The sequence below is a fragment of the Nannospalax galili genome, unplaced genomic scaffold (assembly GCF_000622305.1).
Source record: "Nannospalax galili isolate Female #2095 unplaced genomic scaffold, S.galili_v1.0 scaffold841, whole genome shotgun sequence".
NCBI lineage: Eukaryota > Metazoa > Chordata > Mammalia > Rodentia > Spalacidae > Nannospalax > Nannospalax galili.
Genome location: NW_008345000.1, coordinates 1,080,573 through 1,095,867, shown reverse-complemented (window position 1 = coordinate 1,095,867; position 15,295 = coordinate 1,080,573).

The following is a 15,295-nucleotide window of genomic DNA, read 5'->3' as shown; positions in this document are numbered from 1 at the left end:
TTCAAACATCCTAGAATCAAATGAAAATGTTGGTACAATTTACCAGAATCACAGGGATACAGTTAAGGCAGTTTGAAAAGGAATGTTTATAGCTTCAAGTGCTTACATTAGAAAAAAAATCATAGAAATCACAAACAAACAGCTAATTATGTACTTCAAGGTCCTAGAAAAACAAGAACAGCAATAGACAGCAAGGAATAACAAAAATTAGGGAGGAAATTGATGAAATGGAAACTTAAAAGAATTATATGTATAATGAAATTAAACAAAAAGTTGGTTCTTTGAAAAGATGAACAAACCCCTAGCCAAACTAATCAAAAGAAAGAAAAGACTCAATAAAATTAAAGATGAAAGGGAAAATGTTACAACATACTCCAATGAAATACAGAGAATCATTAAGGAATATATTTAAAAACTTAGGACTAAAACCTAATAACATAAAATCAAGAAGATATAAACAATTTAGCTAGATGTGGTCATACATGCTTGTAATCCCAGCAGTTGGAGGTAGAGGCAGGAGGATCAGGAATCCAAGGCTAGCTTCAGCTACTTAGTGAGTTCTAGACTTAGTATACTCGACTACTTGAGGCCATCTATCAATAAACATAATTTAGCCAAACATGGTGGTCCATGTCTTTAATCCCAGCATTTGGGAGGTGGAGGCAGGCAGATCTATGTGAGATCAAGGCCAGCCTCATCTACAGAGCCAGTTCCAGGCCAGCTGGAGCTATAGGGAAACCCTGTCTAAAAACAATTTTTTTAAACATTGAAAGAATAATTAAAATTTTTTTTTTAAAGCCCAGGTCTGGATGGATCCATTGCTGAATTCTACCACACTTTTAAGGAAGAACTAACAGTAATGATTTTCAAATATTCCATAACATTGAAAAGGAAGAACATTATCAAAGTCATTCTATGAAACCAGTATTAGCCAGATATAGAAACCTAAAATAGATGTAACAAAGTAAGGAAATTACAGTCCAAACTGCCTGTTGAACACAGTTGCAAAAATTCTCAATAAAATACCTGCAATCTAAATTTAAGGATGTATTAAGAAGATTATACACTACGATGAAGTTGATTTCATCCCAAACATGCTAACCTGACTCAACATATGATGAAATCAATAAATGTAATACAACATATAAACAGGCTTAAGGTCAGAAATCATGTGATTGTAATACCCAAGCATGAGGCACAGAGGAATGCCACATAGTGATGGTCAAATTAAGAGTCCCTTTAATAAGTAGTCTGTGGGTGACGGGGAGGTTAACACCTAAAAGTACTGTCCACTCCATGGGGAGGCAGAGCAGGGTTTATAAAGCTTAAAACCATAATTACATCATGCCAGGGGCAAAGCTAATAACCATAGTTACATCAGATCACTGTAGCTACACCAGACCAGGAGCAGGTCAGTTAAGAAGGAGGTTTTCAGTTAATAAAGGGTTTCTGAGTTTTGGTTAGGAAAAACAGGTTTCTCAGAATTGCAGAAACAATGGGCTCCCTTGAGTTTAGGTGTAGCTAGGAGAGAAAACATTCTGCCTGGCTGAATGTAAGTTTCCTAGTATTGTAGAAGCAAAGTTCTCCCTGAAACTGCAGGTGCAGCCTCCGTGAGACCATTCTGCCTGACTGCAGTTATTACGAGTAGGGGGAGTGACTGGGCATAAACGCAGGATGAGCAAAAGTCAGCTGGAATAAAATGGAGTAAATTGGACATTTCAGTGATTATCTCAATAGATTCAGAAATGACATTTGGCAAAGCTCAGCATTCCTTCACGATCAAAGTTCTGAAGAAGCTAGGAACAGAAGGAACATAGCTCAATATAACAAAAGGTAATGATGCATCTGTAGCCAAGATTATAGTAAGTGGTGAAAACCTGAGATCATGCTCTTAAAAGTAAGGAATGAGACAGGAGCACCCACTTGGGCACTGTGATGCCCAAATCTGAAATCATTCCTATTTGCAGATGACCCCATCCTTCATTTAAAGAGCCTAAAAACTCCACCAGGAAACTCATATCTCATAAACACCTTCATCAAAGTCTCAGTGTACGAAAAAAGTGACTTTTTCATGTACTGGTAACAAACTTCTCAAGAAATAAATTAGGGGAAAAAATCAGTAGAAACAAGTAACAGGATGGGGCTTAGGGAGATGGCTCAGCAGTTAAGAGCACTGGCTGCTCTTACAGAGGACCTGGGTTCAAGTTCTAGCACCCACATGGTGACTAACAACCATTAGTAACTCCAGTTCCAAGGGACTCAGATGCCTGATTGCATGACACGGGTGCACTTACATACATGCAGGCAATACACTCATACACATAAATTAATTAATTTTAAAATAAAATAGAAGGAAATATCTAGGAATAAACCTAACCAAGGAAACTGAAAAGTCTCTACAATGAAAACTTTAAGATATGGAAGAGAGAAACTGAAGAAAACATTTGAAAATGGAAATACTTCCCAAGCTCATGGATAGGCAGAATTAATATTGTCCAAATAGCTGTTAGTGAAAGCAGCCTACAGATTAGTGCAGTCCCCACCAAAATCCCAGTGACATTCTTCACAGAACTAGAAGAAAAATCCTTAAGACGATTAATTATCATATATGCTAAAATTTTTATAACAAAATGAGGGTTGCAGTATAGCTCAATGGTAGAGCATTTGCCTAACGTGTGAGCCCTGTATTTAATACCCAGTACCACAAAAATAATAAGTAAATAGATGACAAACTAATAAATAAAGAGACTGAAGACTTGAATGGCACCTCATACCTAAAGGGCCTAACAGACTTACCCAGGATATCTGTCCATTATCCCAGCCCATGCTTCTCATGCTCACCTGGAGCATTCTTCAGGATAGGTATCTATGTACTGAGCCAAGACTGAAATCATATCCAGTATCTTTTCTAATCACAATGCTGTCTATTGCTGTTCTTGTTTTTCTAGGACCTTGAAGTACATAATTAGCTGTTTACTTGTGATCGCTATGATTTTTTTAAATGTAAGCATTTAAAACAAAGATAGAAACAAATAAAGGGTTGTTGTGTGTTCCTGGATTAGAATGTTGTTAAAATAGCCATCTACACAGTCAATGGAATTACTGTCAAATTGCTAATTACTTTTTTTTCTTTTTTACATAAATAGAAACTCGTCCTCTAATTTTTGTGGAGCCTTAAAGGACCCCAAAAAGTCAAAAAAAATCTTGAGGAAGAAGAACAAAACTGCAGGCATCAAACCATCTGATCTCAAAATCTGCTACAAACCCATAGTACTCAAAACAGCATGGCACTGGCATTAAAGTGTACTAATAGCACAGAACAGGGCATACAGAAATAAATCTGCCCACTTACAGCCAACAGATGTGACAAATGTGCTAAGAAACACAGTAGAAGGGCTGGAGAGATGACTCAGGAATTGGGAGCACTGACTATTCTTGTAGAGGACCCAGATTCGGTTCTTAGTACCCATGTGGCAACCATCTGTAACTCCAGGGGATCTGATGCCCTCTTCTGGACTCCACAGACATTTGCAGGACACAAGTACACTTACATACATGCAGGCAAAACATCCATACACATAAAATAAGACTAAACAAATACTTTTTTAAGAAACATAATGAAAAAAAGGCTTTTTCCTCTATAAATATTGTTGGGCAAGCTGGATATCTACATGCAAAATAATGGTATTAGTCTCCTAAACAAAAAATAACTCTAAATAAATCAAAAATTTAAATATAACAAAAAATTTCTGAAACTTGTAGAAAAAAACATAGGAGGACAGTGTTCTGAGATTGGTCATAGCAATCCATATTTTTTTCTTTATTGGTCTTTTTGAGACAGGGTCTCCCTGTAGCCCCAGCTGGCCTGGAACTCGCTATGTAGACCAGGCTGGCTTCAAACTCACAGAGATCCTCCTGTCACTGTCCCAAGTTCGGGGATTAAAGGAGTGTGCCACCATGCCTGGCTAGCAATGCCTTCTTAAATATAATATCTAACACACAAGGAACAAAAGCAAAAATATACAATTGGAACTATATCAAACGAAATATTTCTTTTGATCAAAGGAAACAAAAAAAGGCAGCCTATAGCATGAGAAAATAATGTGAAAACCGTTGTATGATAAAGGGGTTAATAATCTGACACATGTAAAGGAACTCATATGGCTCAATCAGCTTCTGTGAAGAAACAGCATTGAAGGGTCCCCAAGACCACTGCCACATTCAGTGATTCTGGAAGGACTCACAGAACCCAGAAAATCTAAAATACACGTAATTATGGTTTATTACAGTGATGGGAGTCAGAATAAAATCACTAAAGGTAAAAGTGCAGAGCAGAGTCCAGGAGAATCCAGGCACAGGCTTCCAGTCGTCCACTGGGGAGAATTATATAAACAAGAGCTAATTTTCCCCCAGCCATGTGTGAGAGCATGGACAAAGCATCACCACATGCCTGGAGTGGTGGTGCATGTCTTTAACCCCAGCCCTCAGGAGGCAGAGGCACATGGATATTTGTGAGATCGAGGCCAGTCTGGTCCACATAATGACTTCTAGGTGGGCTGGGACTAGGGAGACCCTATTAAAAAAAAACGAAAGGAAAGCAGTGTTAGCACCACAAAGTGCTTTGATGTCTAGAGCCTGAGCCTGGTGTCCAGAGCTGTTACTGAAGGTCAGTCAGGTAGGAGTGGAGTAACTCAGTAACTGCCCTCACTGCTCACTCCCCAAGGCCTCTTTAGAGAAAACTGACACAGGACGGCCCAGGGTCTAAGCAGTTAAATGGTGTCCACCATGAATCACGTTGTTATCTGCTGTGGCCTCACGTGTCTGTTATATAATGATAATGAAACTCAGGATTTTCTGGGGACTCAGAGGTTGTCTCTGAGGATTCAAGCAAGGTCCAGACCTTTTTCTGCTATGCCCAAGGTTTAAGCACCCAGGCCCACTAACTAGTCCTCTGTTGCACAGGGAAGGGTAGTCCTTGGGCATTCCGAAGAGTTATGAAGGCACCTGTGCCCAAGAACCAATTGTCAAGTTGGCCCACGTGTCAGTCCTCCGAGACCGTGAACCTTTTCAGCTATTGCGTTGTTAAGGGGACCTCCACCCTGCTGTGTCAGGAGTTCCTTTTCTCTACTCTAATAGTATTCTGAGAGTGTCAGAGACTGCCTGTGTTGGCCACAGTCTCTGTGGCCAGAGTCTGCCAGTCTCTCTATTCTGGGAGATCTCCACAGACCGTACAAAAGAGAGTCCTTACTATGGTCAGTAATCAACACTGAAGTATTTTATTGCAGTCATGCTGAAATTGTCATTGTAAGTATAAGAAAATGAAGGAGGTGGGATTCAAGTAACAGAAAATTCAGAATGTCTGTAACAACAACAAAAGAATTCATTATCTCAACATAACAAGAAGTCCAAGGTAGTGTGGCCTTGGGGTTGTTCAACTCAGTACCCTGATAGCAAGAACTCAGATTCTTTCTTTTGTTCTTTCAAATGGTCTTAGTCTGCTATAACAAAATACCATAAATTCTATGCTTTATATAAATAATGGAAATTAGGGCTGGAGAGATGACCCAGCAGTTAAGAGCACTGACTCCAGTTCAGGAGAATCTAACGCCCTCTTCTGACCACCGTGGGCACCACACAACATGAGTGAACTTACACACATGCAGGCAATACACTCATACACATAACATAAAAAATAATAATGGAAATCAATTTCTCGCTGTTCCAGAGGAAGGTAGAGGCACTGGCAGAGTCAATCCACTGTCTGCTGTCCTCATGTGGCAGAAAGGGAAGAGGTATATGACCAAAATCCTATATAAAGACACTAATTCCTTTCAGGAGGGCTCAGACCTTGTGACCTAATCACCCCCCAAGTGCCCCACCTCCTATAATCGTCACATTGCGGGGTAGTATTTCAACATGTGAATCCAGAGTAGCGTGAATGGGGTGGAAAGACAGCACATCCATTCTTACCACAGCACTGAACATGTCAGCTCTGCTGTGGTTAAAAAAAAAAAAAAATGTCTGTAGCAAGTCCAGGAATCATATGCTCACATTCTCCTATACAGGAAACAGAGCAACAGATTGTTTTTCTTCTGTCTCTTAAAATGCCAAGACATCAGGGCTGGAGAGAGGGCTCAGTGGTTAAGAGCACAGTTCTTGCAGAAGACCTGGATTCAAATCCCAGCACCCACATGTTGGCTAACAACTGTTCTAACTCCGGTTCCAGGGGATCTGACACCCTCTTCTGACCTTCACGGGTTTTGCACAACACAGTGCATTTACATGCATGCAGGCATAACGCTCACACACATAAAAAAAAAAAAAAAATGCCGAGACATCTTTTCCAGAAGATGCCCCTAGTAGTTCTCCTCATGTCCCACTGACCAGAACTGCACTTATCAAGACAGTCAGTGGCAAGGAAAGTTGACTCTCAACACTAGAAAATGAGAATTGAATGACATTTCTCAAGGCCTGTGGTTTCTTGGAAAACCATAGTGTGGACCCTGGAGAAGTGTCAGAGCTCTTCAGAAGAGACTAACAGGAAGCTGCTGGGGGCTGGGGCAACCAAGGGTGCCAGCTGCTGAAATCCACAGCAGTTCACCAACATTTCTGAAATCTCCAGTCCTCAGGAGTGCCCAGGGCTCATTCCTGCCTCAGTATCCTGAAGTTAATGATTCCCAGGAGACAAAAACAAACAAAAAGACTATATCTGATCAACACAGAAGCTTCATTTTCCCCGCATTTTGACCAGATGCTCTCTGCAAAGGAAAGTCCTCTATTCTGGGACAGAAACACCTTTTATTTCACAAATTCATTCATCATTCATTCCTTGGTCTAGAGTCTGGTGCTGCTATCCAGAGTCACTTCATGTCTCAGTCAAATCTCTGTTTTCAGAGGGACCACAACTGTTTCCAACATTGTCACCCTTAAGTCTTTCCTGTATCCTATGAGACTTTACAACATTAACATCTCCTTCTCGCCCCACCCCTGCCCCTGTCCCCTCTCTCCTTCTACTTTCTGTAGACCTTCAGGTTAGGGACACTCAGTGGGAAATGGTGCGGCACAAGCTCCTCCCCAGTGAACTCATTGGGATACCCCATTACTCTAAAAATCCCTTTGGCAATTCCCAGTCTTTTCAATTTGCAGAAACAAGTCTGTTAGCCACTGACAGAAGCAACTTAACAGCTTCTATTCCTCAGTTTAGACATCTCTCAGTCGCTCTCATAATTTCGTATTTTGCATCCAGCGTCCATCTCTAACCTGCAGCCAACAATGCATTTCACTTAAGAGCTTTGCTCTAGTGCTTCTCCCCCTCCTTGTGTTTAAATGCAGGAAGAGGCCTTGACATCTTCACCCTTGTTAGAGTGGGTTCGTTCTTTCTTACTTTCCTCCCTTTGTGAAGCTCTACCAAGAACCAGTACGTTTTATTATTTCCATCTCCTGCCTCTCCCTTTAAGTAATTTGAGATAACTGCCCTTTTAGACAAACTTACATAATGAATGGCCTATTTGTGGGTACAAATAGGCTCTGAGATAATTATTTTTCAAGTGGATGCTTTAAAAGTTGATTCTGGGGCTTGTCAGTGTGAAAAACTCAAGGGGACAGGACAGGGAGCGGTATCCTAGTAACTCCAGGGTGGGTGATGAGTTACACTATAACGTGAACTCCCTTAATAGCTTTTTCTCTCGTTATAAAAATAATACTCATTGTAGAGAACTTAGGTGCCATAAAACATGTTTCCTGTATATGAGGGCTTACAGCCATTAGGAAAGGTGTGGGGGAGTATGTTGGAGGCAAACATTGTAATGAACAGACAGAACCCCATCCTGTACTTGCAGTTGCTGTCGTATGGATGCAAAGCAGATGTACAGATTGTCGGTCCATATGCTGGCAGTTTGTTATCAGCCGACACTCTACTGACAGCTAAAACAGCTAAGATAGTTCCTTAAAGAAATATAAAGCAGGTTAATTCAACAAATGTTCAATAGTAATCATGGGAAAATAATAAATCAAGGTTGTAGAAAATAAAGACCAGGGCTGGAGAGATGACTCAGCAGTTAAGATTGGCTGCTCTTGCAGAGGACCCAGGTTCAATTCCTAGAACCCACATGGTGGCTAATAACCGTCCCTAACTACAGTTCCTTCTTCTGACCTCTGTGGGCATTACATGACATGGGTACACTTACATACATGCAGGCAGTACACTCATACACATAAAATAAATTTTAAAAAAAGAAAAGATATAAAATAAGATGGAGGGTTTTTGAGAACTACTGAAACTGCACACAATATGGAGTCCTGAGTTAAACTCTGAACCAAATAAAGGTCAATTTAAGATGTATGAATGACATCTACAAATTAGTATTATATTAATGTTATTTTCTAAAGCAAAAGCAAGTTGCTAATAAAAGTTATGGGGTTTAATGGGACATTATAAAAATGCTCTTTTGGATTTAGAGATTTCAGAAATTCAAGTTAGCTGAGTTACACACTGTACTGGTTGGTCTTTGTCAACTTGATACAAACTAGAGTCACCTGGAAAGAAGAAACCTCAATTGAGGAATTTCCTCCATCAGACTTGCTTGCAGGCATGTCTAGGGAGCATTTTCTTAATTCCTAATTCATGTGGAAGGCCCAGCCCATTGGGAGCACTGCCATCCCTTGTCAGGTGGGCCTGGGCTATACAAGAAAAGTGAGCAAAACAGAAGAAGCAAGCCAGTTACCAGCATCACTTAGGCTCTGCTTCAGTTTCCTGCTTTGAGTTCCTGCCTTGGCTTCCCTCGAGGATGAACTACAGTCTGTTAACCAAATAAACCCTTTCCTCCTCCACCAAGCTGCTTGGTGTTTTGTCATTGTTTACCACAGCAGCAAAGAAAGCAAACTAAGACAGAAATTGGTACCAGAGACTGGACATTGCTGTGACAAATCTGACAGTGTTTTGGGGAGGATTGTGGGAGTTCTGGAGCTTTGAGCTAGAAGAGCCATTGAGTGTTCTGGCTTAATGGGCTGGGCTGTTCTATAGGAGCTGGAAAGGTGAGAATGTTCAGAGAAATGCAGTGAGGACCTGACTTGTTCAGAGGGAAGTTTAAGAGTTTCTCAAAGACTCTATTGGGGCCGTTTGTGGGATATATTTTAATTAATCTGTGGAAGTGAAACCTTTGCTTTACTGGGACAATTGATGCTGGTTATCTAGGGCTGAAGAATCAGCTGTGATTAATAAGAGTCCAGCATCACTGAGGTAAACTTTTCTGGGAAGTATTTCCTGGGGGTCAGCACACAGAAGTTGTGGCCCAAAAGGAGCCAAGGCTGCATCCCAAGGTAGAAGCTGAAGTTGGTAATGTGCAAGCGTCTCCCACATGGTACTGGTTTGGGCAGCATGAAAGCTGCAGAATCGAAGGGATCATGGAGAGAAGCTGAGGCTTGGAACTGTGAGAGGCCAGGAGAGGACACTGGTGAATGTACAGCCTCAGTTCCCCTGGAAACCCAAGCATATTGGAGATCCATGGGGCATCTGTGGCCTGTATGGAATGGAGCTGGCCTGAGCCTACGAGAGAAGCTGTGTATGGTAAAGATGGTAGAGCCAGAGAAGTGGGACTGCCCAAGCCCTTTGGAGCCTAGAAGTTGATGAGTAAACCACAGATGTTGAACACTGAGCTTTTTACATTGTTGGATTTTAGTTTTGATTTGACTTGAATGTGTCTGCACCCTGGCTCTTTCCTCTTGCAATAAGAAAGTATGTATCTTATATTTTATTTTACAGGAGAGCACAGTCAAGAGAGCTTGGCTTTTTAAAGAGAACTTGGACTTTCAAGTCATTGGCATCTTTAAAAGACTGTGGAACATTTAAAAGTTAGACAGTATTTAATAATATGATATTAAAATGAGATCTTGGGCTGGGTATGGTGGTATACACCTTTAGTCCTAGCACCCAGGAGACAGAGGCTGGAGGATCTCAGTGAGTTTGAGGCCAATTTGGTGTACATAGCAAGTTCAAGTTCAGCCAGGGCTATAAAGAGAGAGACCCTGTCTCAAAAAACCTAAATAAGTAAATAAATATATAAAGTGAAAGCTTGTGTGCAAACAAGAAAGAACATGTTACAGTTTAATAGTGATGTGTTTGTGTGTCAAATTGACAGAGGGTCAATTGTACTGTTAGCTTTTGTCAACTTTACACAAACTACAGTCACTTAGGATGAAAGAACCTCAACTGAGGGATTTCCTCCATCAGATTGGCCTGTAGCATGTCTGTGAGGCATGTTCTTATTGTTCATTGGTACAGGAGGGCCCAGCCCATTGGGGGCAGTGCCGCTTCTGGACTGTTGGATCTTAGCTATATAAGAAAGCACGGTGAGCAGGCCAGGGAAAGCAAGCCAGTAAGCAGTGTGCTTCTGTGGTCTCTGCTTCAGTTCCTGCCTCCAGATTCCTGCCCTGAGTGCCTGCTTGGCTTCTCTCAATGATGGACTGTAAGCTATAAGCTGAAATAAGCCCTTTGCTCCCCAAGTTGCTTTTGGTCAGTGTCTTATCACAGCAACAAAGAAACCAAATGAGAAGACACACTTTAGAATTATGCGTGTTCCAATCAATTTAAATTCAAAATGAGTGAGGTTCCATTTATGTGAAATTTGGCAGTGTTGCCAAAGTCCTTGAAGTCCTTGGACTGATGGATAACAGCCAAAAGAAAAGAGCAGGTTCTGTGCAGAAAGAGGGCAATTTGCTCTCCATAACTAAGTCTTGAACCCTTGGAATGCCTTTAGGGAAAGATTTTTCCAACTACTTTTAAATATTCAATTTCATTCTTGCCTCTGAATTATGAAATACCTATGCGTGTATCTCTGAACAAAAGAATAAAATCTTTGTTTGCTTTGTTCCATTTCCTTCTCTAGGAATTGGCCTTTCCACTCAAGTGCTGTGCTTAGTCAGAGCCGGATCAAACAAGTGTCCTTTTCTTTCTGTGTGTGTTCCAGTACGTGCTTCTTCGGTAGATTAGGGACCTCTACTGCCAAGGCTCACAATCTCATGTGCATTTAACATATGATCTCATTTCTGCACATCTTGTAAGCAAAGTGCTGATAATGCCTGACTCCAAACCATCTGACCGCAACTTGTGTCTTTTACCTACCAGCATCCATGACACAGCAGTACCCTGTTAGCCTGACAAGGTAAAACCTCAGGTCTTGGGCTGTTTTTTGGCAGTCCTTTTCACTTACAGGCCACAAGTGTCAATTTCAGGTATAGGGTATTTAAGACCTATGGTCCATCTCATATGTGTGTTGTGTGATGCTTACAAATAGCACAGAAACTCATCTGAAATGAGCTTATGGCTGGTAGGGAATTGAGATTTCATTTTATTTAGTTTTGAACTAGTTCTCAAAAGGTCAGTGTCTCCTCTGATGGAAACAAGACCAACTTGTTTTTCAGCCACCACGTAGAAGTGTTTTCAAAAACCTGTTGGCTAGGATCATATTTCTGATTTATGGACTTGATATTTTAGTGCCCTTGTAGATTGAGTCCCCAAGCAAGTGCCTCCAAGCCTGCGTTATAATCAGATTTACTCTCAATGTGATTAGATGTGTGTGTGTGTGTGTGTGTGTGTGTGTGTGTGTGTCCTGTTTCCAAGCAGGTGACACCAGAGGTTCTGGGATTGCAATGCCAGAACAACGTGTCTTCCTACTTTCTCTTCACACAGGAAGACTTGATACTGTGATCAGCATGTTTCGGCAAGCCTGAAAAACTGCAGTCAGTACATTCTTGAGTTCCATCTTAGAAACCCATTTTAACTATGGACATCTTTTTTTTTTTTATTTTAGAATATTTTTATTATTCCACAGAGAGGCAATTTTTAACACATTTTTCCAGAAATAACTTGAAGCAGGTTGCATAAAAATATATATACAATGAAGTTAAAGGGGGGGAGATAGGAATGAGAAATCAAAGACCAAAGGATTTGCCAACGTGGGGTCAACTTTGGTGGAGTAATGAAGGTTTCCATTAGATCTGTTTTTGTTTTGGGGTTTTGTTTGTTTGGTTTTTGTTTTGATATTACTAGCTGGTTTATTGGGCTTGTTAACATAACATAGGATAGAGAGGTTTATTTACAGAAGATTTGCCACCGCCCCCCCACCCCCCATTTACAGCTGTGCTGGAAGGTCCACTCTCAAATATAGATCCTGTGACTTCCCGATAGCCACACAAAATGGCAAGAGAGGTACCTTATGGCATTCTTAGCTTGTATATCCATGGGCCCTCCCCACATGCAGCTAAGGCCAATTGATTGGATGGGAGAGGTAACTGACTCCCCCCTCAACACCTTGACGAGCACAGGAAGGAGGTGTGACTATAGCTTGCTGGCATAGTGGTCGGAGGACACTTCTAGGTAACACTCCATCCCTTCCTCAGGCTCTTACATTCTTTCCACCAACCTCTTCCCCAAAAGTCCCTGAGGCTTGGAGGGGAGTGGTAGGTGTGGGATGAACTTCCTCTCATTGTGGCAAGGCACTGAGCTTTCAGATCTCTGCATCATGTTTTCCATGGGCTGTTGGCCCATTTCAGTGGGATTTAGTGCTAGGATCCACAGATGAGGGAGAACATGTCTTGTTTTTCTGAGTCTGTGTTACTTCACTTAGTATAAAAGATTCTAGATCCATCCATTTACCTGCAGATTTCATTATTTCACCTTTCTTTACTGCTGAATAGAACTCCATTGTGTAAAAATACCACATTTTCATTATCCACTCATCAGTTGAGGGGCACTTAGGTTGCCTCCATCTCTTAGCTATTGTGAAAAGAGCAGCAACAAACATGGTTGTACAAGTGTCTCTATAATAGGAAGAGTCCTTTGGGTATATGCCAAAGGAGAGGTGTAGCTGGGCCGTATGGCAGGTTCATTTTTAGTTTCACTATTTTCCATAGGGGTTGCATGACTTTGCACTTTCACCAGCTGTGAATGAGCGTTCACTTCTCCACATCCTCACCAGCAATTTGGTATCATTTGTTCTCTTGATCCTAGCCAGTCTGACTTGGCCAAGATGAATCCTTAAGGTGATTTTGATTTGCATTTCCCTAATTACTAACGATGTTGCAAACTTTTTAAGATGTTTCTTAGCCATTCTTAGCCATCGTTATTTCTTCTTTTGAGAACTCTCTGTTTAGATCTTTAGCCCATCTTTTAATTGGGTCATTTGGTTTCTTGATTCTTTGTTTTTTAAGTTCTTTCTATATTTTGGATGTTAAACCTCTGTCAGATGTGCCACTGGTGAAGATTTTTTTTCCCACTGTGTGAGTTTTCTCATTACTTTCTTGATTATTTCTTTGCTGTACAGAATCTTTTTAGTTTAATGAGGTCCCACTTGTTGATTGTTAACTTTAATTACTGAGTAACTGGTATCCGATATAGAAAGTCCTGTCCTACACCTATATCTTGTAGGTTGTTGCCAATATTTTCTTCTAAGAGTTTCAGGGTTTCCAGTTTCACATTGAGGTCTTTGATCCATTTGGAGTTGAATTTTGTGCAAGGCAGAAAATAAGGATCTAGTTTCACTCTTCTACAGGTGGAGATCCAGTTTTGCCAGCACCATTTCTTGAAGATGCTGTCTTTCCTCCATTGTGTGTTCTTGGCACCTTTGTGAAATATCAGGTGGCTGAAATTGCATGTACTCAGGTTTGGGTCTTCAATGATGTTCCATTGATTTATGTGTCTATTTTTGTGCCAGTACCATGCTGTTTTTATGACTATAGCTCTGTAGTATACTTTGGAGGTCTGGCATAGTAATACCCCCAGCATTGCTCTTTGTGCCTAGGGTTGCTTTGGCTCTCTGGAGTCTTTCGTGCATCCGTATGAAATTAAGGATTTTTTTTTTCTAATTCTGCGAAGTATGTCATGGGAATTTTTATTGGGATTGCATTGAATCTATATATTATTTCTGGTAGAATGGTCATTTTCAGCATAATAATTCTTCTGATCCATGAGCATGGGCAATCCTATTTTCTGGTGTCTTCCTCTATCTCTTTCTTTAAAAATTTAAAATTTTCATTCTAGAGGTCTTTGAAGTCTTTGGTCAGGTTTATTCCAAGATACTTTATTTTATTTGCAGGTATCATGAATGGGAGCATTTCTCTGTACTCTTTCTCCAGTTGCTTGTTATTGGTATATAGAAAGGCTACTGAATTTTGTAGATTAATTTTGGAACCTGCCACTTTACTGAAAGTGTTGATCAGTTCTAGGAGTTTTCTGGTGGAATTATTTAGAATCTCTTAGGTATAGTATCATATTGTCTGCAAAAAGGAATCATTTGACCTCTTCTTTTCCAATTAGTGCTCCTTTAATTTCCTTCTCTTGTCTTATTGCTCTTGCAACAGTCTCAAGCACTATATTGAAAAGGAGTGGAGATAGTGGACATCCTTGTCTGATTCCTGATTTCAATGGGAATGCTTCCAGTTTTTTTTTTCCATTTAGAATGATGTGCACTGTGGGTTTGTTGTGTATAGCTTTAATTATGTTGAGGTATATCCCTTCCAGTCCAATTCCCTTTAGAACTTTTATCATGAATGCATGCTGAATTTTGTCAAAAGTCTTTTCTGCATCTATTGAAATGGTGATGTGATTTTTGCCTTTGAGTCCATTTATATGATTGATGACCTTTATTGATTTGTGTATATTAAACCATCCCTGCATCTCTGGAATAAAGGCTACTTGATCATGGTGAATGATCTTTTTGATATACATGTGTATGCGGTTTGCAAGTATTTTTGTTGAGAATTTTTGCGTCTATGTTGATTAAGAATAACGGTCTATAGTTTTCATTTTTGGGTGTGACTTTACCTAGTTTGGGTATTAGAGTGATGCTGACTTCATAGAAAGAATTTTGGAGTTCCCCCTCTGTTTCTATCATTTTAAATATAATTTAAGTAGTACTGGCTGGAGGTCTTTAAGTGCCCGGTAGAATTCTGCTGTAAATCCATCTGGGCCTGGGCTTTTTTTTAATCAGGAGGCTTTGTATTACTGTTTCAATTTCCTTAAATGGTATGGGTCTCTTGAAACTGTTAATCTCTTCTTGGTTTAACTTTGGTGGCTGTGCTGGATAGCTTTAGTGTCAACTTGACACACCTGGGTTGAGGGAGCCTCAATCGGGGAATTTCCTCTATTGGACTGGCCTATGGCCATGTCTGAAGGGCATCTTCTTGATGAGTGATGTGGGAGGGCCCAGCCCACTGTGGGTGGTGCCACCCCTGGGCAGGTGGGCCTGTGTTGCATAAGAAAGCAGGCTGAGCAGGAGCCAAGGGAGCAAGCCTGTAAGCA